The following is a 21,379-nucleotide window of genomic DNA, read 5'->3' as shown; positions in this document are numbered from 1 at the left end:
TGTGCCCACCATTGTCTCCTTTAGTACTTTTATCAGCTTGTTAAAAAAAGAAGTCAAGATCAAATATGTTTTTGAAATAAAATGAACTATTTACTTCTCCAAGGGAATAGACAGTAATGACTCGAATTCTTTAGGAGCTACGGGTGAGTAAGATGCTTGATAACCACCCCAAGAGGTTTTGTGGTTCCCATTTGTAAGCTAGTGTTTGTTGTGCTGTCTCTTGTCTCGGGCTCTCTGCAGCTCTTCCCGAATCCTTGGACAAGTTCCTGCAGAAAATAGGCGTTCCTAGTGGTGCCCTCTGGGCCGGCAGATCGTGAGCAGGCCGCGCTGCGGAGTGCAGATGCGCGTGCAGATGGCGTGGTGGGGCCAGCCTGCCTTCTGCCGGGCGCTGCTGGAGAAGGTGATTGATAATCCGGCTGACTCCGCATAATGGTCCGAGGCAAGGGGAGCGGGAGTCCCAGGCTAAGTGAAAGTCAGAGCTGGCGGAACAGACTTGCACACTTGATGTGATCTGCAGTCTTTAGCGAACTTCCTCACCAGCACTCTTAGCCCCTGGCCTCAGCGCTCGCCGTTTTGTCTCCTGGCCTCCTCTCTCGCCTGCATCTGCATTCAGAGGGAGGTGACAATCCTAGCTCTAGAAGGGGCTGGACGCAGCCGTCCTGAGTTAGAGGGGGTATTTGGATGCTGACACGGTGGAGCGTGGGCTCTGAGTCAGTGTCCAGGTGGCTGATTATGTGCCTCAGTCTTCCGTTTCTTCTCTTCCCTCGTAGCGGTCTCCAAGATGGGGTGTCATACCCAGGAGTCCATGGATAAGAACACTGGTTTTGCTTGCTGTCAGTACTAGGACCCTGGGACAGGTACAGAGGATTACTGTCTCCCTATTAGGAGTTTTTGTTGTTTTTTTTTTCCCTAAGTCAGACTTAATAGAGTACATACAGCGGCATGAATTTGAGGATGGTTCACGCTGTTTCTTGGCCAGGGTTTTACTCTGAATTTAAAAATGTCAAAATGACTGAGGACTTCAGGAGTGGCTAGCCACATAGCGTCAGTCTGTCATTTAAGCTCAGAGTTCTCCTGGAGTTCTATTATCTGTTTTAGGCAGTTTTCTGTTTGGAGTCCCAAACATCAGGAGATCTTGTGAATTCTGTCTGCAACTAATAAATAAGTATCATTTGTGTCTGGTTTTCTTCATCTTCTTTATTTATTTGCAAGTTTTATTTTACGTGAGCAGGGTAAAGGAGTAGAGACAGAGAGAGACAGAGAGAGAGAGAGAGAGAGAGAGAGGAAAGGAGGGAGGGGGAGAGAGAATCTTAAGCAGGCTCCATGCCAGTGCAGAGCCCAATGCGGGGCTCGGTCTCACGACTCTGGGATCATGACCTGAGCTGAAATCAAGAGTCGACCACCCAACTGACTGAGCCACTCAGGACCCCTTTCTTTACTTCTTTTAATTGCTTATCTGTAATGTCCAAAACCATTCTGGGCTTTTGATTTGGCATTCTGCAGAATTCCCGTCTGAGTCACAGAGGGGTGAGTTATTTTTTGGAACTCTGAGACTTCACGATTCTTATGGTTTGAAAATCCTGAAGCCTATGGTGAAAACCACTGTGGAAAGCTCACTGACCGGGAGTATCAGCTCTGAGACTTGATGGTGATGATCGTTGTTGCATTCCCGCCCCCCCCCCCCCACCCCCGCCCAATTAGGACAAATTATTTTTTGAAGCTTCAAAAAGTGGTGGCGTTTTTAGCAGGCCAGAACATGAGTCGTTCTTTAGTGAAATCTGAATAAATCTGGAAAACCACTATTTTGAAGGGTCACAATGAAGAGAAAGTGGGAGCTGCCAGCAGTGTTAAGAAGTTGCAACAAAGCCAGAACTTTCCGCAGAGCAAGGGATCAGATCTCCGTGGCCGTCGGAGGCCGTGGCCCTTCAGATTCCCAGACAGCCTCTCACTTGGCGTTCTCTGTTCTCATTTCCTTGACAAATATTTTAAGTGTGCAACTACTTATGCCTTTTCTGTTTAGTCTGAAATGCTGACCATCCCGATAATTTATCCACTTGAGATAAGGTAATTCTTGTTACTCAGATCAGGTCACTGAAATCCCTGAGACTGAACGCGTAGAACTCTCTTCTAGCTCTTTGCCACATCTACCGTGAGAATGAACACCAGTCTCAGCAAGGAGACTGTCAGCATCACTCTGAAGGGCTGCACTGTTGTTGTGACAGGCCCCAGGGGAACCCTGCGGGGGGACTTCAGTCACATCAGTGTAGAGCTCAGTCTCCCTGGAAAGAAAAAGGAGGGGCTCTGAGTTGACCAGTGGTGGGAAATAGTGTGAACAGTAGCCGATTCGTTCCTACCTGTAGTCATGTACAGAACGTGGTCAAGGGCCTTACTCTGGGCTTCTGTTACAGGATGAGGTCTGTGGATGCTCACTTCCCCGTCAACGTGGTTCTTCAGGAGAATGGTTTCTCCTGTGAAATCTGGAATTTCTCAGGTGAAAAAAATGCATCTCTGGGGTTCAGATGAGGCCAAGGTGTTGCTTGTTCAGTATCTCAAGCCCAGAAAGATGAGTTAATTCTTGAAGAAAATGACATTGAGGTGGTTTTAAACTCAGCTGCTTTGTTTCAGCAAGCCACAACAGTTCAACACAAGGATACCAGCAAATTTGTGGATGGCATCTATGTTTCTGAAAAAGGAGCAGTTCAGCAGGCTGATGAGTAAGATCTAAGCCGTCCGGCTACAAAAATAGCAAGATGCTGGATCAATTTGAGACTTTGTGATACTTTAGACATGCAGTGAAAGCTGTATTGATTGCGGCTTTTTAAAAAAAAATATTTTTTTTTAATGTTGGTTTTTGAGACAGAGACAGAGCACAAACAGGGGAGGGGCAGAGAGAGAGAGAGAGAGAGAGAGAGAGAGAGAGGGAGAGACAGAGAGACAGAATCTGAAGCAGGCTCCAAGCTCTGAGCTGTCAGCACAGAGCCCAATGCGGGGCTTGAACCCATGAACCGTGTGTGTGATCATGACTTGAGCTGAAGTCCGAGGCTCAACCGACTGAGCCACCCAGGCGCCCCAGGGCTTTTTTTTTAAAAAAAAACAAAACAAAACAGAAACAAGTAACAGAACTCTCAGCTATTTAATCTTTGTGTGTGTTTTATCAAGAGAAAGAAGAACCACCGATTTCCTCTCTCCCAGAAACACAGAGTGAAGAACTGGACAAATGACCAAATCATCTTTCCAGATAGATGTGTTTCTTCCAGGGGCAAATGTTCTGTACTTACTGCTTCTTCGTCAATGCATCTCTTGTCGATGTGCTCCTAGCACGACATGCACCTCTTTCCCATGACTTCCTGAAAGGTCAAGGCCACAGAAGTAGTTTCGCCTCCTCTTGTCACGTCTCATCCATTTGATGAGGATGCTTGAAGTCCAACACTAAAAGCTTTGCATAAGACCTAGTTAAACTTGAATTTGGAGGTGCTTACATCAGAAAAGTGCCTTGTTTAATTGACTTGGAAATAGTCCTGCTGGGTGCGAGTCTTGTTTGAGAACCCACAGCTACTTTCCTAGGAGCCCCGGTTTTGAGAGCTCTGGATGCAGGGAGAGCCCCTTCAGGTGCATAGAGGAGAGGAGTGGGCATCTCCACCTGTGCATCAGGATGCCATTCTCGGAGTTGTGCAGAGAAGCTTCACTCCCACATCTTGTGCATATTCTCCATGTTTATATCAGTTTGTTGCTGAGCATCAGCTGGGCAGAGGTAACAGGGGCCGTACTCATGTTGACGCCGTGGCTGGAGCTGTCCCTTCGCCCTTGCTCCAGACAGCTCTCGGAGGTAATGAAATGTGTCCTGAATCCTTGTGCTGAAATACAGAAAAACCAGAATGAAGGCCTTTTTCAGCGCTTCTCACCTCTGGTGAAAAAAGTAGGAAACGTTTTTAAGTCCCAGCTTAATGGAGAGCTGCTTCTTTCCTGACCAGTAATTTTGAAAGATGGAGATACATGGTGTGTGTTTTTAAGGACAGTGTCTGGGCAAACATCAAGTTGTCCCCCGCCTTCAGAACTGGATGTTCTTATGCTTCTAGACACAATTTGATACTGATAGGAATACCTAGACTTGTTTCTTAGAAGGTATCTACGACATCTAGCTGCCCGTCCAGTGGCCCTTTAACACCTGGGCGACGGGCTCCCTCTCTAAACCATCCTCCTGGACTCCTGCAACGATCAGTCCGTCCATGTGTTCGTGACTACACACGGTTTTCTTTTGGAGCTGAGCTCAGCTGTCAGGTGACAGTCGAAGAACATGGTGTTTCTACACCAGAGGGGGCTTCTGTGTCTTCGTATCTGCTAATTCAGGTGCTCCGTCTGGTTTCCTGACCGTCGATCCTGCTGCTGCTTCCACCATTTGTTTGTTCACCTGTTTGTTCTCTGGCCGTGCACATGTGTACCTTGGATTGCCACGCGCTCTGCAAGATGCCGTGCGCAAGCCTTCCTGGTTTCCAGTGATACTTTATTGCGGTGAAATACGCATAACGTACCATCGACCAATGTAACCATTTTTAAATGTACATTCAGTACATTCACATTGCATCACCACTACCCACGTCTGAAACCTTCTCATCATCTCGAACTGGAACTCTGCCCATTGGACAATGACTCCTGACTCCCCCCTCCTCCCAGTAATCCCAGTAATCCCTATTTTCTATTTTCTGTTGTATGAATTTGACAGTTCCACATACCTCAGATAAGTGGGTTCATTGATATTTTAAAAATAGATCTGAAACAGTCATGCCACGTTTCTCAAATTCATGGCTTAACTTGCCAGTTGAGTTTGTATTTCTTCTTGCAGCTGTGGCCCTGAAGGCACTCCTCATTGACCGGCCAGCCAGGCGCCAGACAGAAAGACCTGGGGAGACCCCACAAATGATAGGCCTTCCTCCTTTTAATGAAGATTGATGCTGAGGAGTCCTCTGCAAGTGACATAGCATTCTTCCCCATAGTTGTTTATCTCTTGTGACAACAGTATTGTGCTTACAAAAACGGGGAGGGTTTCAGGTTACTCGGCTGTTACCTATGCCCCAAGGCAAGGCTCTGAGAGTTCTTAAGGGTAGACTGGGAATTCTTTAAGAAATCAGGCAGCTAGGGGCGCCTGGGGGGGCTCAGTTGGTTAAGCATCCGACTTAGCTCAGGTCGCGATCTCAAGGCTCATCGGTTTGAGTCCTGCGTCAGGCTCTGTGCTGACAGCTCAGAGCCTGGAGCCTGCTTCGGATTCTGTGTCTCCCTCTCTGTCTGTTCCACCCCTGCTCTCTTTCTCTCTCTCTCTTTTTTTCTTATTTAAAAAAAATATTTATTTATTTTTGAGAGAGAGACAGCATGTGAGGAGGGGAAGAGCAGAGACAGAGGAGATACAGAATCCAAAGCACACTTTGGGCTCTGAGCTGTCAGCACAGAGCCTGATGTGGGGCCCGAACTCTCGAACTATGAGATCATGACCTGAGCCGAAGTCGGACGCTTAACCGACTGAGCCACCCAGGTGCCCCTGTCTGTCTGTCTGTCTGTCTGTCTCTCTCTCTCTCTCTCTCTCTCTCTTAAAAATAAATAAAAATGAAAAAAAAATCAGACAGCTAACAGCATCTGAAATTACTGAAGGAAACAAAATCCATTCTTGAGAAAACAAAAAATTAGGAGTTAGCTGAACACCAAGAACCTCTTCCTTTGGTTGTCTCTAAAGCTAGTACACAGACATTTTTACTTTGAACTCTCTTTTTATCTCTGTCCTTCATTTCATGCTTGGATTAAGGGAAAAATACAGAGTTTTTATTTTTTCTAAGTGTTTTAAATATTTTAGCATTATTTAAATTTTCACTAGATAGCTCTAAAATGATTTCTAATGTAAGAGCTATTAAGTTGAAAGATACTATCATGAAATAAGAAATTATGTGGCATTTGAATCAGTAGTGTAAACCTCTCATTACCTTCTTATAAGTAATCCATGATCCTGTCTGCTGCTCGTTTTCTTTCCAGCTTTTCCCAGTTAGGCCCGGACTCAAACAGTATGTGTTGAGGAATGTTGTGTATGATGTGAGCACCCATTCATAGTGTTCATTTGTAATAAACGACAACATGTTCCATGTTTGCTCGTGAGGATTAAAAAGAATTGCTGTGTATTGCTGTATCAGAAGTTGGACTACTGAGGTGATAAATCTAAGCTTTGGCAGCATTTCCGGCAGCATGACTGTCTAGAACGTTATTTCCTTGTACCAGTTCACTCAGGATGAAGAAATATGCACCAAAGAGGCACAAAAGGAGGGAAATTGGTCCCTCTCTTCCAGGGCTGGATGAACTGGAAACTAGGTGATAGAGTACAAATGCTCGTGTGAAGGTCCTGGAAGACATGGCTGAAATGACTGACTTTGTTTAAAAAAACGAAACAAGGGGCGCCTGGGTGGCGTAGTCGGTTGAGCGTCCGACTTCAGCCAGGTCACGATCTCGCGGTCCGTGAGTTCGAGCCCCGCGTCGGGCTCTGGGCTGATGGCTCAGAGCCTGGAGCCTGTTTCCGATTCTATGTCTCCCTCTCTCTCTGCCCCTCCCCCGTTCATGCTCTGTCTCTCTCTGTCCCAAAAATAAATAAACGTTGAAAAAAAAATTTAAAACAAAACAAAGCAAAACCAAACCCCACTGAGATGGACACATCATTCAATCTTTAGGTAGAATGGTTTGTCATCAAAGAAATGCACTGTGCATCGTTGTTTGAAAATAATGGCTTCCCGAAGAAAGTTTTGGTGTCTGTTTTGGGTGAGATGTTTGAAGTGTCAAGCAGATTGTATTTCCTAATAGTTACGTTTCCAAACCAGATAAAATTGCATGTGGTGTTTAAGATGAAACTAGAAGGCTGCTTTTTCGGGGAAAATACAAATTGTGTAACTCAAAGGAAAACTGATTTTAATCGGAAAAAAGCAGTAGTTGGTTGACTGTTGTTTTCTCAGGGCTATGGTTTTAATGAGTTTTGAGTCACAGATTATCTTAATAATCTTACAAAACCCAAGGACATTCTCCTCCTACTGGAAAGAGGCACATTCACAAACATGTGAAGTTTTCATACAGTTTCAGTTACATTTTTGGAAGGCCGTACATGGATATCAAGTTTGAAACTCTTTCTTCTTCTTCCTTCTTCTAATGTTTATTTATTTATTGTGAGAGAGAGGGGGTGGGGGAGAGAGAGAGAGAGAGAGAGAGAGAGAGAGAGAGAGAGAGAGAGAGAAATCCCAAGCAGGCTCTGTGCTGTCAGTGCAGAGCTCGAGATGGGCTCCCACAACTGCGAGACATAACCTGAGCTGAAATCAAGAGTCGAGGCTTAACCGACTGAGCCACCCAGGCGCCCGTTGAAACTCTTTCTAGAAGGGCTGTGGTGAATTGACATAAGTCAGCTTTGTCATTCACAACACATAGTTTTTGCCAAACAAGTTCAAGGTGGGGGAGGTACCTCTCTGCAAAACTCACCATATTCTTTTCACACAAAGATATCTGTTAATCATTCGCCAGTGAATCTAGCTCAGACAAATTAATACCGCTTGCTACATAAGCTTGATGAACATTCAGATCTCTGTCCTTTTAGGTGCCTTGACTACCACTCTGTATGAAAGGTTTGTCTAGGCAGACACAGTGACGTTTTACAAGTAGGATTCTGTTACCTTGATGTTCAACATTAGGCAACAGAGAATCCCCCTAAACTCATGTCTGGGCAACAGGACTTTTAAAAGATTACGTTTTGGGAGCCGTCTGTAAGGGTAAAGGCTTCTTAGGCTGTGTTCATTCAGAAGTGTGTAGTGTCGGGGTGACTCAGTCGGTTAAGCATCTGACTTCGGCTCACGTCAGGATCTCATGGTTCGAGGGTTTGAGCCCTGCATCGGGCTCTCTGCTGACACCACAGAGCCCACTTCGAATCTTGTCTCTCTCTCTCTGCCCCTTCTCTGCTCACTTTCCTTCTCCAAAATAAAACAAACAAAAAAAGTATGTAATGTCTCTGAATATTCTAGTCAGTCTTCATTTCTTGAATATTCTTGCTTTCAGTAACCGAAAATCGTTTTAGCAAGAATCCTGCCAGACAACAAGCTACAGTTTTTACCAATAAAAACTCATTTAAGTGTCCGACTTCAGCTCAGGTCGTGATCTCATGGTTAGTTGGGTTCGAGCCCCGTGTTGGGCTCTGTGCTGACCGCTCACAGCCTGGAACCTGCTTCGGATTCTGTGTCTGCCCCCTCTCTCTGCCCCTCCCCTGCTCATGCTCTGTCTCTCTCTCTGTCTCAAAAATAAATAAAAAACAATTAAAAAAAACCCTCATTTCTGATATTTAGTATACTAATTAGCAAACTTAAGCTGTTACCTGAGATATTGATAACAGAAGTATTCATAGCAGCTATTTCTGGAATTGGGATTCTGGTTAGATTGCCCTGGTCTTTGTATTCTTGAGTAGGGCAACTGAATGCCCTTAGACTTGAAGTTTGAACTATACGATCATCCCCTACTTTATGCTCAAGTGTTTTATTTCATTTATTTTTTGAAGCAGTGCATTTTATTCTCTTTTTTAGATTTCATTTATTTTTGAGAGAGCGAGCACAAGCAAGGGGAGGGCAGAGAGAGAAGGGGAGAGATAGAGAATCCCAAACAGGCTGTGCGCTGACAGCAGCAGATGGGCTCAAACTCACGAACCGCGAGATCATGACCTGAGCCAATAGCAAGAGTCGACGCTTAACTGACTGAGCCACCCTGGCGTCCCGATGCTCACGTATTTTAAAGGAACAGACATTGTAACGGATAATGGTTTATATTCTCTGTAGCAGTGAGGCACCGTGTTTCACACCCACCTGTTTTGAATCATTTTCCTGTTAGTCGTGAAGTTGAGTCTCACTTTCGTGTTGTCCCGCTGACCCTGTCTCATGGTGGGGTCCCCGGGCATCGCGTTGTGTGTGGTTGCATATAGCGACTGATCGGCGAATTTTGGTGGAACAAGTGAACGTTCGGAATCCCCACTGAATACATTGTAGACAGTCTTTATATTTTTGAATAATTTGAGCTTTACAGAGAGGTGGCAGAGACAGAGTTCATGCATACGCTTCGCCCAGTTTCCCCTGGTGGCACCTGTTGTGTCAGTGAAGCACCTTTGTGACGAGTGAGAAGTTCACATTGGTTCATTACTGTTAACCAAACACCATACTTGATTCAGATTTCGTTAGTTTCCCCTCGTGTCCTTGTTCTGCAGGATTTCGTCTCGGGTCCTACACTGCACGTAATTCTCTCGCGTTCCCCGTGTCCACTGGTCTGCTGTGGTTTCTCACACCACCCTCGTTTTTGACAGTTTGGAGGAGGACAGGTTTGTTGGAAGGTCAGCTCTTCTGTCGACTGCCCTTCAGTTTGGGTTTGTCGGATGTTTTCCTCATATTCAGAGTAGAGTCATAGGTTTCTGGGACGAGGTAAAGTACCATTCTCGTTATACTGTATCAGAGGTACATAGTAAGCAATTTTATTTCTCACGTTTCCATCTCAGCATGGAGAGATGGGGAGAGGAAGAAGGTGGGATTTAAATCGGTCAGTTTTTGTGGTAAAGACAAATGAGGGAACTAAATCGAAAAGAAAAATTTAAATTTATCTGGGGAAATTCAGCCCTTGGTATTCTTGTCATGTGTCACTTTGGATGTTTGTGAGCTGGTAATATTTACTTTATATAAATGCTTGACTGATGTAAATCAGACAAATGAAAAGGCCAGTGGTTTATAGATACACATTAAGGCAGAAAAGCAATAATTTTTAGAAGTCTCTCGACCAGTTTTTGAAGTGAGAAAAGTCCTTAATTGGATTTTTTTCTTCTTTTCCTCTGCTACTATGTTTTTCCCTTCCCTGTGTTCTTTTGCTTTTGGGTTTATGTTTTTCAAGCCGACTTAATGTTATTGAGAAACATTTCAAAGCATTTGTCACTGGAGTAGTTTATCCCTTAATTAATGGTGAGGCTGTTTTGCAGACAGGTGATACACTTTAATGTATTACAGAGAGTTGTTGGTTATTGATTACTGATGAATAAATTACTGCCATTTTTAATCATCAGAAAACTTCTTTTGAGGATAATTAATCAGATTCATGCATTTCTTAACCAGTGTAGGATTATCATATTTTTTTAGTTACAAGAATGAACCTGCCTGCCTCTGCCCTGGGTAAATTCAGGAGAGAGGAGACAGGTTTCTAGGTTTGTATTTTGATCTTTACTTTTATTAGGCAGATGAAAAGTGTACTTGCTTAAAAATTACTTCAAACTGCCTTTCTTGTTGAGTAGGTTTTGAACTACCTGCTTGACAGATGGTGTTGGAAGTAATTACTGAAATCATGTGTTTACCTGCACGTGGACATGTGTTCACCAGATGCACCCTGTTTACCCAGTGCTGCTGATTTCTTAAAGAAATATGCACCTTCTGGATAGAGTTGCATAACTTAGGAGAAAAGCTCTCTGCCAGCCAGAGCCCTCAGTCTCTCTCGGTTGCAGAATTTTACAGAATCCGTTGTGGTCAGAACCATTTACCTCTGGTAGAGTGGTTGGTGAGGATAGGCCAAAGAAACACTTTTGCAACATTGTTTCCCTTTCCTTCTTTTGATTTCCTTCGTCTACAGAATTATTTAAGAAATAGTCCTACCCCCCCATATTGTATATTCAACAGTGGTCCTAGTGATCAATCTTTTATTATGATGGTTATGGTTCAGTGTATTGTTGCATTATTTGTACTCAGTATTTTTAGAAATGCGTTTTCCAGATCACATGTTAAAGATATACTCAGACTTCCCATTTCTAAATTCTCATTTTGGAGGTCTGGCTTTTTGGATTAAGTGTTGATTGTGTGTGTGTGTGTGTGTGTGTGTGTGTGTGTGTGTGTGTTTTAACAACTCATGGGTAATTCCTGTATTCGTGAAGACTGAGAATAACTGCTTTATTTTATTTATTAACCATCAAAACCTGATTTATGTTTTCCACCTCATTTCTCTTTTACTTCTGTTAAAAAAAAAAGCTAAGAAAAAAAGATAGTGCCCCCTTTTGAGCATGTATGCCTTGAGTGTTCAGTTTTGAAACAGTACATTTAACTGTCTGTAAACCCTGAGAGACAAGGAAAGTCATTGTTTGAAGATTTTGACAGGTGCAGAACTGTAATTACAGGCCTGGGCAGCACAGCAGCTGGCAGGCCTGACCTGTGACAGGTCTGACCTGAGTTAAGGCGCCTAAATTTCATGGCAAGCTCAGATTTGTTTTATAGTATGAAATCCACCTTCTGCCTCAAAACGTTTCTACTGATTCGGACTAGATACCAGCTGCAAAGGGAGGCATAGATGCAGAATATTGAGAAAGAAAACTTGCCATTGAGCTACCTTTTGTATGACTTCGGGACCAGATGGAACTTGTATAGATGAATTCTAAAATTGATTTACACATCGACTGAAATAAATCACTCAACACCCAGTGGTACATGGCACTTACATGTCAGGAGGGTGGTCTGCTGGCTTTTTTTTTTTTTTTTTTTTTACTTTTTATGTTACCTGTTTCTAAAACATTAAATTTTGTTTTAAATATTTATTTATTTGGGGGATAATTGGGGGAGAGGCAGAGAGAGGGGAACAGGATCTGAAGCGGGCTCTGTCAGCCTGTCAGCACAGAGCCTGATGTGGGGCTCGAACCCACGAACCACAAGATCATGACCTGAGCTGAAGTTGGACTCTCAACCAACTGAGCCACCCAGGCGCCCCTAAAACAGTTTTTTTTTTAGTCATGTGAGTATATCTGACTTTTGTAAAGAGTTATGTCTGAGTTGTATTTTTTTAGGTCTTCATAGAGAGTAAAGCAAATCTGTAATGAGATTTATCACCATCGGGTTCCGTTAGGCAGCCAGGCACCTTAAAAACACCAGCTTTGTTCTGACCCGTAAAGCGTCCTGCTCATGGCCAGCAGTCTTCTCCTCCACACCCTGTGTTTTCCCCTGGAAAGCGGCAGTTTGGAAAGCACAGGCTTTTGCTAGAGCAGAAATAAAAAGACGGTGATTTGTGGGCTCAGTGTGACCCATAGACGAGTTTTCTTGCTTGTACAGTGTTTTAAAATTTTGACCGTTTCTCATTTAGGAATCTGTCTTTCTGGCTTTCCTGGAAGCACTGACGATGCACAGTCCCGGGCCTGCATTCCTGTGGGTGGGGGAGGCGAGTACCAGGTGCCCCTTTCCCGTCCTTTGGATTGCCCTGGTCCTTTCCTTCCTGCTGTTTGCTCGCTTCTGTTACCTGCCTGCACACGGCGAGCTGACGGCCCTTGTACTAGAAGAGGTGTGGGCTTAAAAGTGGACACACATGAAGAGGAAGGACAACATGAGCGATTTCTGGAACGTTGATCCAACTAACGGGCTGGTTTGTCTCGTGCTCTGTTCGCCCCGTGCTCATTCCGTTACTCCCCGTCATGCTTGCATTGTTTTCCTCTTCACTGTTATAAGAATTGAACTACTAGGAACTTTAAAAAAATAAATGCTTATTTACTTCGAGCAAGCGTGAGAGAGAATCCCAAGCTGGCTCCGTGCTGCCAGCACAGAGCCCGCTGTGGGGCTGGATCCCATGACACTGAGATCACAACCTGAGCCACAGTCAAGAGTCAAACCTTTAACCGGCTGAGCCACCCAGGCGCCCAGGAACATAGACGGTTTTAAAGTTCTGGGCATCTCGAGAGTTAGGGCAGATCCTAGTAGAACGCCATGGTGGGTGACTTAAGTGAGAGCAGCACAGTGGTACCCTTTACAAAGTGGACAAGAAGGAGTGGAAGGATCCCAGAGATTAAAACTGTTCTAGAAAGGAGAGAAGAAACGGGTCTCTTTTTCCTTCTCTTCATACTCCTGTACTGTTTGGTGTTTTAGCTCTGTGGTTTTTCTTTGTCTGATTAGGAGGAGAGAGGAAACCTGGGGAAGAGTTGAGTTTCATTTATCTACGAATCCACTTCTACAACATATGGGGGGAAAACCACCCCCACTGCAGGTCGACTTGGTGCATAGTGGGCTCATACACCGGGTCGGTCGGAGTTTTGTTGATTGAAATTAGTACAGAAGGAGTGCCATAGACTAGGAGTTGAGAAACGGTGGACTGGAGACAGATCTAGCTTGCTGCCTGTTCTTGTAAATAAAGTTTTATGGGACAGACACAGTTGCAACCATTAGTTTATATACCGTCTGTGGCTGTTTTCGTGTTAAAAGGATTGAGAAGTTGTGACTGATACTGTATGGCTTGCAAAATCTAAAATATTTATTATCTTGCACTTTACAGGAGAAAAAAATGTGATGATTTTTATGTAGAAGGTTATGTTCAAAAAAGAAGAAAAACAGTCCTTTTATATGGCGTAAGTTATTTTTGTTGAAAACAAAGGGAATTAGGTGTGTGATTGATTTTCAAAATTAATATGGCTTTGTGGTGATTTTGCAAATGTTTTGTATAGAGTTATTGTTCTGTTTGAATGAAATGAAAATCTTATGCCAAGGACCTCAGTGGGGCTATGATTTTATGATGTCATTTACAGCAGCTGTTTCTGGGGAAGATTATAATAGCTGATGGGAAGACATGAAGTAAGACAATCCGTCAAAACGCGATATAATATTAGCAAAAATTAGTAAAATAAAAATTTGGTTAAGTTTGGGCCACAGCTTTTTTTGGAGGGAAGAGTAGAATGGCAGTAAGTATGAAAGCATGATGTTACTTAATTAGCTTCACACGTAATATTTTCAGGAGTATATTTAATGCGCAGATGTGGACATATGGTCTGTTATGGTGTTAATTGAAACTTTGAAAGTTTTAGTTATTAGGGGAATTGTGAACGTTCATCTAATATTCACATTAGACATTAATAAACTTACGTCTTTAGTGTTGTTTTCAATTTTGAGAACATTTAAAAATAGCAGGCCTGTATTGTGGGATTTGTTCACCATGGTTATTGAGTGTGTCAAGAATGAGCACTGTTGTAGGCACTAGGATTTCAGCACTGAGTAAAATAAAACACTAAATAAGCACTTCCCATTGCTGTTGTGCAGGAAAAAAACCCTAAAGATACTTCTGAGCTTCCATGGGCGGGGTGGAGGGGGGGAACAGATAAACATTCATCAACTCAAGTATTTCTTGAGCTGTACCAAGTGCTCTTTTAAGTCCTGAGGATATAAGCGTTAGGAAAGCAAATTTTTGTCTTTTATGTAGCTTCTGTTGTAGTTGGATAAAAGGGGTACCGTAGAAGTTGGGTAACAAATGCTATGAAGGAAGTGAAAGAAAGGTCTTGGGGATGTTATTTTGGTTGGGGTGGTCAAGAAAGAGTTCTTTCACAAGGTGATGTTTCAGCAGGCACCTGAATGAAATAAGGTAATGAGCAACGGGCACATTTGAGAGAAGAACATTCCAGGCAGAGGCAATAGCAACGAACAAGCACTGGGATAGGTGTATGCTTGGTTGTTTAAGGAACAGTAAAGAGAAGTCATTGTGGTTGGTGTTGAAGGAGCCAGAGGGAAGATGCTAGGAGATGTTTTGTTTTCTACTCAGTGCCTAGCTCTGAATATATATCAGAGGTGAAGTTCCACGGGACCATGCTAAATCCTTTATAGATCTATATGACAACAGTTTAAAAGGAGAAAATAAGGGTCTGTGGAAGATGTCCCTAGACCAGAAGTCAGGAAATAATAGAGTTAATTTGCTCATTGTTCCTCAAATTAAATCTCACTTCTGTGAATCTCTTTGTGATTTACTCTTTCAAAATGGAATTCTACACGGTCCAGTCCAGTGCCCTGAGGCCTGTGTAAATTGTTGAATTTATGGAGTGCCAATACCCATTACAGGGTGGCCATCCAGTGAATTTGTAACAAAGAGTGTGAGGCTTGAATAAATGGGTCAGAAAGCCTGACTCAAACGAGAATAACAATTCACATTCAATTAAAATGTGCACAGCCTGCAATAATTTTTCATTGCACCAGGGTTAAGGAGAAAGTGGAAGTAGGAAGATAATTAATAGTTGTAAATTTAAAAGTCAGCTCTATTCCGAGTGTTAATTTTTTCCTGGAAGTGTTTTACAAAATGGTCAAGTTCCTGAAATTGTAGAAACACTGATCATAGTATTTATAATTGTGAGGCGTGCTAGGTAGCTGACCTCAAATGTGAACTAATTAACTTAGGGCTTGTGTAATATGCTTTAGCAAAAGTAGATATTTAAAAATAATTGACTTGTTTTTTTTTCATTTTACAAATGACAATATTTAAGGTGCTTTAATTTATTTTAATATCACCGAGCACATTTTTATGGTGATTCTTTTAACTTTAATGCAGGTAGGTATCAATAGATGAAACTTTTTTCTGGCATAATACGATCATTAGGCTTATTCACAAAATATATGTCTTATAAAGAACATCATCATTCACAAGTATTTTAAAGCTACTGTATTTGAAAGAGTGCAGGTTTTTGAAACTCAGCAGTTGTAATGATTATTGAAATGCCATACAAAGACAAGACAAATGTGTAGTGTTGGGAGAGGTATTTCCACTGGGAAGGCAGGCACCCACATGTCAACAGGTTGGGTTAAAAAAGTTCTTTTGCAAAGACTTGCTGGAATTAAGGACTCATTTTTCCTGAAGAGTAATAATGTATATGGTAGTTTGATTTTCAGGCAAACCCGGAATGTATTAGGAATATCTATCTGTTTCATGCATTTTCACAGGACTCTGATACTAGTTTTGAGCAGACCTAATTTCCAGTAAAAAGCTACAGATTTTCTTTCTCTTGGTGTACATGATTCGGCAGCATATTCCCTCTTGAGTCTATTTAGGATTAAACAGACTTTTCTGTTTACTGTTTACCCATGTGGTGGGTAAGGTAGTCTGTGTTCATAGAGGAGTTGCTTTATGAGTTGGGTTTACAGGTGAGGCGGTGAGGCCCTTACTGACATCCTCAAACATGTAATCAGCTCTTTCCAGGGCCGCGAGTCTTACCCATGGGTCTCCACGCCCATGATTACCAGCCACAAGAAGAATGAGGTAATGGGGAGGGCCGTGTCCCTGGCCACCCATTTGTTCCCCGTTTTCTCAGATGGTAGGTGATGGTGAAGGCTGGACACAGTGGTCTGGGATAGGTGGGCCCTCTCTGCTTCCAGCCCTATGGCATGTCCTGTGAAGATCCCTTTGCCTAATTCGGATGCTTTATCAAGGGATGCCCACCCCCTCACTAGCTAGCTGTGCCTGGTGTGGGGAGGTGAAGCTGTTGGGGCAGAACCTTGGCTGGAATGCTGTGTGGTGGAGGGGAAGGGAAGGAAAAATAAATCACTCAGTCTAACTTCTTTTGCTTTATTACATTATGCTTCCCCCAGCCCCTTTCTGGTGAATTTGAGGTAGTTTTCAGATGCCCTTTAGGTTGACCCATCCAGCTTCAGCCTACTTCTCACTCTTCAAATTCTATGAAAAGTGTCCTACAAGACAAATTTAGTGCAACTAGGCACACTTTTCTCCTTACTCCTGGCTTTATTTCAGATTCGTAACATTTTACCTTTATTTACTCAGACCAAACTATTCATTTAATTCAGCCCCCTCATTTTACAACAGAGGGAATGGAATACCCTCAAATAACTAAGTATAAATATATATGTGTCTGTCTGTGTTTGTGTATATTATTGATCTGTGTTATACAAGTAATAAATAATCCAGGAGTACAGCGTCTGTCTTACCTGCTGTTCTCTCTATGATGTGAAGCGATGAGTCACATGAGTAATTGTATTACTTGTGTAAAGTACTTGGAAGACAGTTTCACTTGCATTAAGTCCTGTGCTGCATGTCATAAAGATGAAAAGTTTGAGCCATCTGTTACTTAAAAAAAACACACACACAACAATTTACCCTGGTATATACCACCTGGTGTTTAACTAGGCCTAGGGATCTGTTCCAGTTCTAGCACTGCTTCATTGTACAAATATTGGGGTGAGGATGGGGAGGGTATGGTGATAGCTTCTGTGACTTGGGAAGGGCCTCTTTCACTGAGTCTCGAACAATGTTATTTGGATCATTGTTATTTCCTATTGTGGCTTGCCTGTCATTAAAAACAATTTTGTCTTAATTTTGAAAATTGGATGTGAGGAGTAACATTACACAAAAACAACATTATACAATGATGGAGATAATGTTCTGTGCAGCATGATTTAATTTGGAGCCGTGGATGGCCACCTGCTGGGCCTTTGTTCTTGGGGCAGTCTGGCCGGTGGCCCCAGTGTTTTGGGTCTTCGGTTGGTCACGTGGCTGTTGAGATCTGCCTGGGTTAGTTGCAAGCCATTAATCTGGTAGCACAGGACGATGGGATATTTGACTGCTGGGTTTTTGAATTAAGAAAACAAATCCCTTTTAAAGCTATTATTCAGCAATCACAGAATGCTTTTAACATGTTGATATAACATCAGAGTCTTTACATTTTATCTAGGGGTAGCCTATTCTTATCTACAACATAAAAAAAAAAAATCCAGTACTATTTGGCATTATGGTAACTAGCTACCATATAGCACCTGTCTGCTTACCCACTGTGGTGGAGTTACCCTGTAATTCAGTGACTAACCTTGGGACACTTTTGAGAGTGACAGCCACTAATATTTATGCTGGGATAAAAGGTGAAGACAAGGACATATGGTCACTCTGTTTATAAGGCTTGGTCATTTTTTACTGTCCTCTGTGATCAGGAATAACCAAATATTCCATATGTATTTAAGGATAATTCTTATATTTAAATTGCATTAATTGTGGCTGATATGGTCCTTGAGACAGAGAAGGTACTCAAATCAATATTTTCAAATTGAATAAATGTTTACATTTTAAAAAATTAAAACTTCTGCCAAGTATCTTTAAAAATGTACATTTTAAAACAGCTTTTGCATAAGACTCTTCTCTGGTTTCCTGATATTCGCGTTCAGTCTCAGGCTTCCCTATAGTGTGATATTGTCTGTTGACCTATGATGTGAACTCTTCAATCACTGTAATACATAGCATCTTAAAAGGATGGGCAAGCACTTAAAAATTGTAGTTGCCTGTTGTATCTAAAATAATTTAAACTGCATACTAGTAGAGGGAGCCATTTGGTCAAGTGCTTATTATGACTTGTCCCAGTAACTTATTTACTTTTTCTTATTACTTGAGGTTGTGAAATGATTCATTGGCTACCTAGCAATTCCTTAAATTTCTTCTGAGAAAATAGGGCAGTCAATCCATTTAGTTGTCTGAGAGTATGTAGAGATTTTCATAGTATGGAAAGATGGAGATTTCGGATGCTTTTGCATGCTCAGCTTTACTCTTGTGTTTATCACTTTGGACACTTTCAGCAAGGTTCTCTCTCTTCACGAGCCCTAATGCATTACATATAAGACATAGGAATCTCTCTCCTTTTTTAGATGAGGTAATAAAAAAGGTGTTTGTTGCCCATCTGCCCATCTCGTGAGATGGATCGGATTTAACTGAACCCTGAAATGTGGGTTGCAGTGTTGGGGGGTTTTGGAAGTCAGTTGTGGTTTAGAGGGACTCTGTGATGCAGGGCTGGGAACTTTGGTGTTTTCTTCTGGTCCACGGTAGGTGTTTTTAAGAGAGCTGTCAGAAGATCTTGGGTTCTCGACCATGTGAATTGTTTGGTTTAAACATCCCATTTGTCCTGGTCTCCCTGTTTCTAATATGAAAGAGTTGAAACACGCTATTTAGACCTCCATTTCTTTATCCTTTGTGTGTGCATGTGTGTCCTGAGGGTTTCATAGGCTTGTTCCTTTTGTATTTTTCCCTATTGCTGTCTACCACTCTGGTCTGATTTCTTTCTCTTGATCTTTCTGTTTTTTTTCTTCTTGTTCTCAAGCCTTGCCTTTTTCACCTGAGTAAAAGAGTTCACAAAGTCTTTTTTATCTCTACCCTAATTGTTCCTAGTATTCAGATACTGGTCATGACAGAACTTGCGTGGGTGCCTCATGATTTTTATACAGTAGAACTGAATTCACGAGGAAGGTGGTTATTTACTTGTTAATTATCTTTTCATTCTCTGTGGCAGGAGAAGCTTCAAGGGCAGGCGTGCTGTTTTGTTTACAGCTATATCCCCAGAGCCTGGAGGGATGCTGGGTGCCCAATAACTGTTTTAATAAAAAGAATAGATTAAAAAAATAAAAACAAAACGGTGAAAGAAAGGGACACCTGGCTGGCTTAGTCAGTAGAGCATGTGACTCGTGATCCTGGGGCCAAGCCCCATGTTGTTGGGGAGGGGGAGGGGAGACTGTTCTTAAAATAAAAAAAATTAAGAATAGAAATGCCATAGCTTTCCGATAGTTTACCAAATCAAATATTATTTAGGAAGAGTCATGGAGTTCCTTTGCTTTATAGAAACTGTCTTGAACTTTGGCTGGCACTTGAACCATTTAATGAGGGAGAAGTTACTTTGGAGTGATTCTTCCTGTAATAATGCAGGTGTATAGTCTCTTTCCTTTCTAGCACTTGTAGTCCCTAGACTTGATTTGACTACTTTTATCAGTTAAGATCCTTTTTGTTGGAAGTAATAGAAATCTCAGCTGAAACTCACATAAGCAATAAAAAAGTGGCTTATTCTCACAAGTCCAAGAAGGCTTCAGAGTGGGTTGCTTTAACTTGGTGTTGTCATAAGAGACCCAGTTTCCTTGGTTCTTTTTACTCTCCCTTTTGCTACCTTTGCTTCATCCTTAAAGCTTGTGCTTTCTGTGATTATGAGGACAGGAGTGGCAGGGGAGTCTTTATTTTCCTTGTTCGTATCTAGTTGGAAGAAGACTGGCTTTTCTTCACTGAAGACCTGAGCAAGACTTCTTCGTGCATCATTGGTCCGAACTGACTTTGGACTGCTCTCCCTGAACACGGGCAGGGAGACGGAAGTGCATTTGGCTTGGACTAATAATCATCTCAAGTGAAATAGATGTTGGTTCCAACTGCGCTGCTCACGAAAATCCCATGTGAATTAACCTTTATAAATACGTTTTTAAAGACCGTTGATTTCCTGAACTCCAAGATAAGACTTCCCAGAGTAATTAGGTTCATAACCAAGAGGATGCTGGGTAAAGTCAACATTATCATCATAATCACTTCATTAGGGAAATTACAGCATTTAAATTTAAAAACGTGACAGTTTTTGTTCTGTCTTCCCAAGTTTATTAAATGTACCACATTGTTTTTGCAAAGTAGAAAGTAGGTTTTTGTAAAGTAGAAAGTAGAAATTGGAACTATGACTCCCCCTTAAATGTGTTGGCACTGATAACAATTGATATGTTTAAATTATTTAAGTAAAATGAAATCTTATTGACCAGAAATACCTGGAAAAAGATAAGTAGGACACAGTGAAGCTTACTGAAAAAAAAAAAAAAAAGTCAATATATAAGGTAACGTGCATCTGTTACCTTAACTTACTAAAAGGTTTCTGATTTACTTGGAGTTATGGTAATGGATTATTTTCATTTGGCGAAGAATTCTTAGTAAATGTTTTTACTAAGCAGCATGGAAGCGTTATGATATTGTGGAGGAAGCCCTGAATTAGGAGCTGAAACCCAAATTTCTCTCATTTTCCCACCGACACAGTAGAGAGGATGGTCTCAGGTGAGCTCACTCACCTGTCCTGTTGCGTCTCGTCACTTCCAGGACTTGAGAGCAGTTGTGTACTCATCCGTGACCGAGTGAGGTATCCCGGCTTGTGAAAATCTAATGGCCCACCACTCTCATGAAGACCTGAGTGGAGATACTTTCTTGCTTCAGGTTTTAAAGTGAAGTAGTCGGGGTGCCTGGGTGGTTCAGTTGGTTGAGCGTCTGACTTCAGCTCAGGTCATGATCTCACGGTTCGTGGGTTCGAGCCCCGCGTCTGGCTCTGTGCTGACAGCTCGGAGCCTGGAGCCTGCTTCGGATTCTGTGTCTCACTCTCTCTCTGCCCTTCCCCTGCTCATGCTCGCTCTCTCTCTCTCTCTCTCTCTCTCTGTCTCAAAAATAAATTAAACATTTAAAAAATTAAAAAAAAAAGTGAAGTAGTCATCTTTCTCCTTCAGAAGGTAGACTCTCCCACAGGCCTTCTGATTTCTGTGAGCACACCAAGTGTTTCTTTTTGCTTTAAATAGTGGAGACCAATGTGAATTCGTCTCTTATTCTTTTCCTTTAAGTTTATTTATTTATTTTGAGAGAGAGAGACAGAGAGAGAGCGCTCATGTGGGAGGAGCTGAGAGAGACAGTAGAGGATCCCAAGCAGGCTCCACACTGTCAGTGTGGAGATGGATGCAGGGCCCAAACTCATGAACCGTGAGATCATGACCTGAGCTGAAATCAAGAGTTGGACGCTTAACTGACTGAGCCACCCAGG

General features: G+C 42.3%; 1 protein-coding gene and 1 pseudogene across 7 annotated transcripts in view; both read left to right on the top strand.

Moving 5' to 3' along the window:
- The window catches only part of CDKAL1 (CDKAL1 threonylcarbamoyladenosine tRNA methylthiotransferase), a 705,830-nt gene that overhangs the window by 138,009 nt on the left and 546,442 nt on the right, over nucleotides 1–21,379 (top strand). The gene's annotated exons all lie outside the window — the stretch shown is intronic.
- LOC147580711 (large ribosomal subunit protein uL6 pseudogene) lies at nucleotides 1,856–5,308 on the top strand (annotated as a pseudogene).

Source organism: Puma concolor, chromosome B2 (genome assembly GCF_028749965.1).
Source record: "Puma concolor isolate L17-30 chromosome B2, mPumCon1.1.hap2, whole genome shotgun sequence".
Taxonomy (NCBI): Eukaryota; Metazoa; Chordata; class Mammalia; order Carnivora; family Felidae; genus Puma; species Puma concolor.
This window is presented reverse-complemented; position numbering and strand designations above follow the sequence as displayed.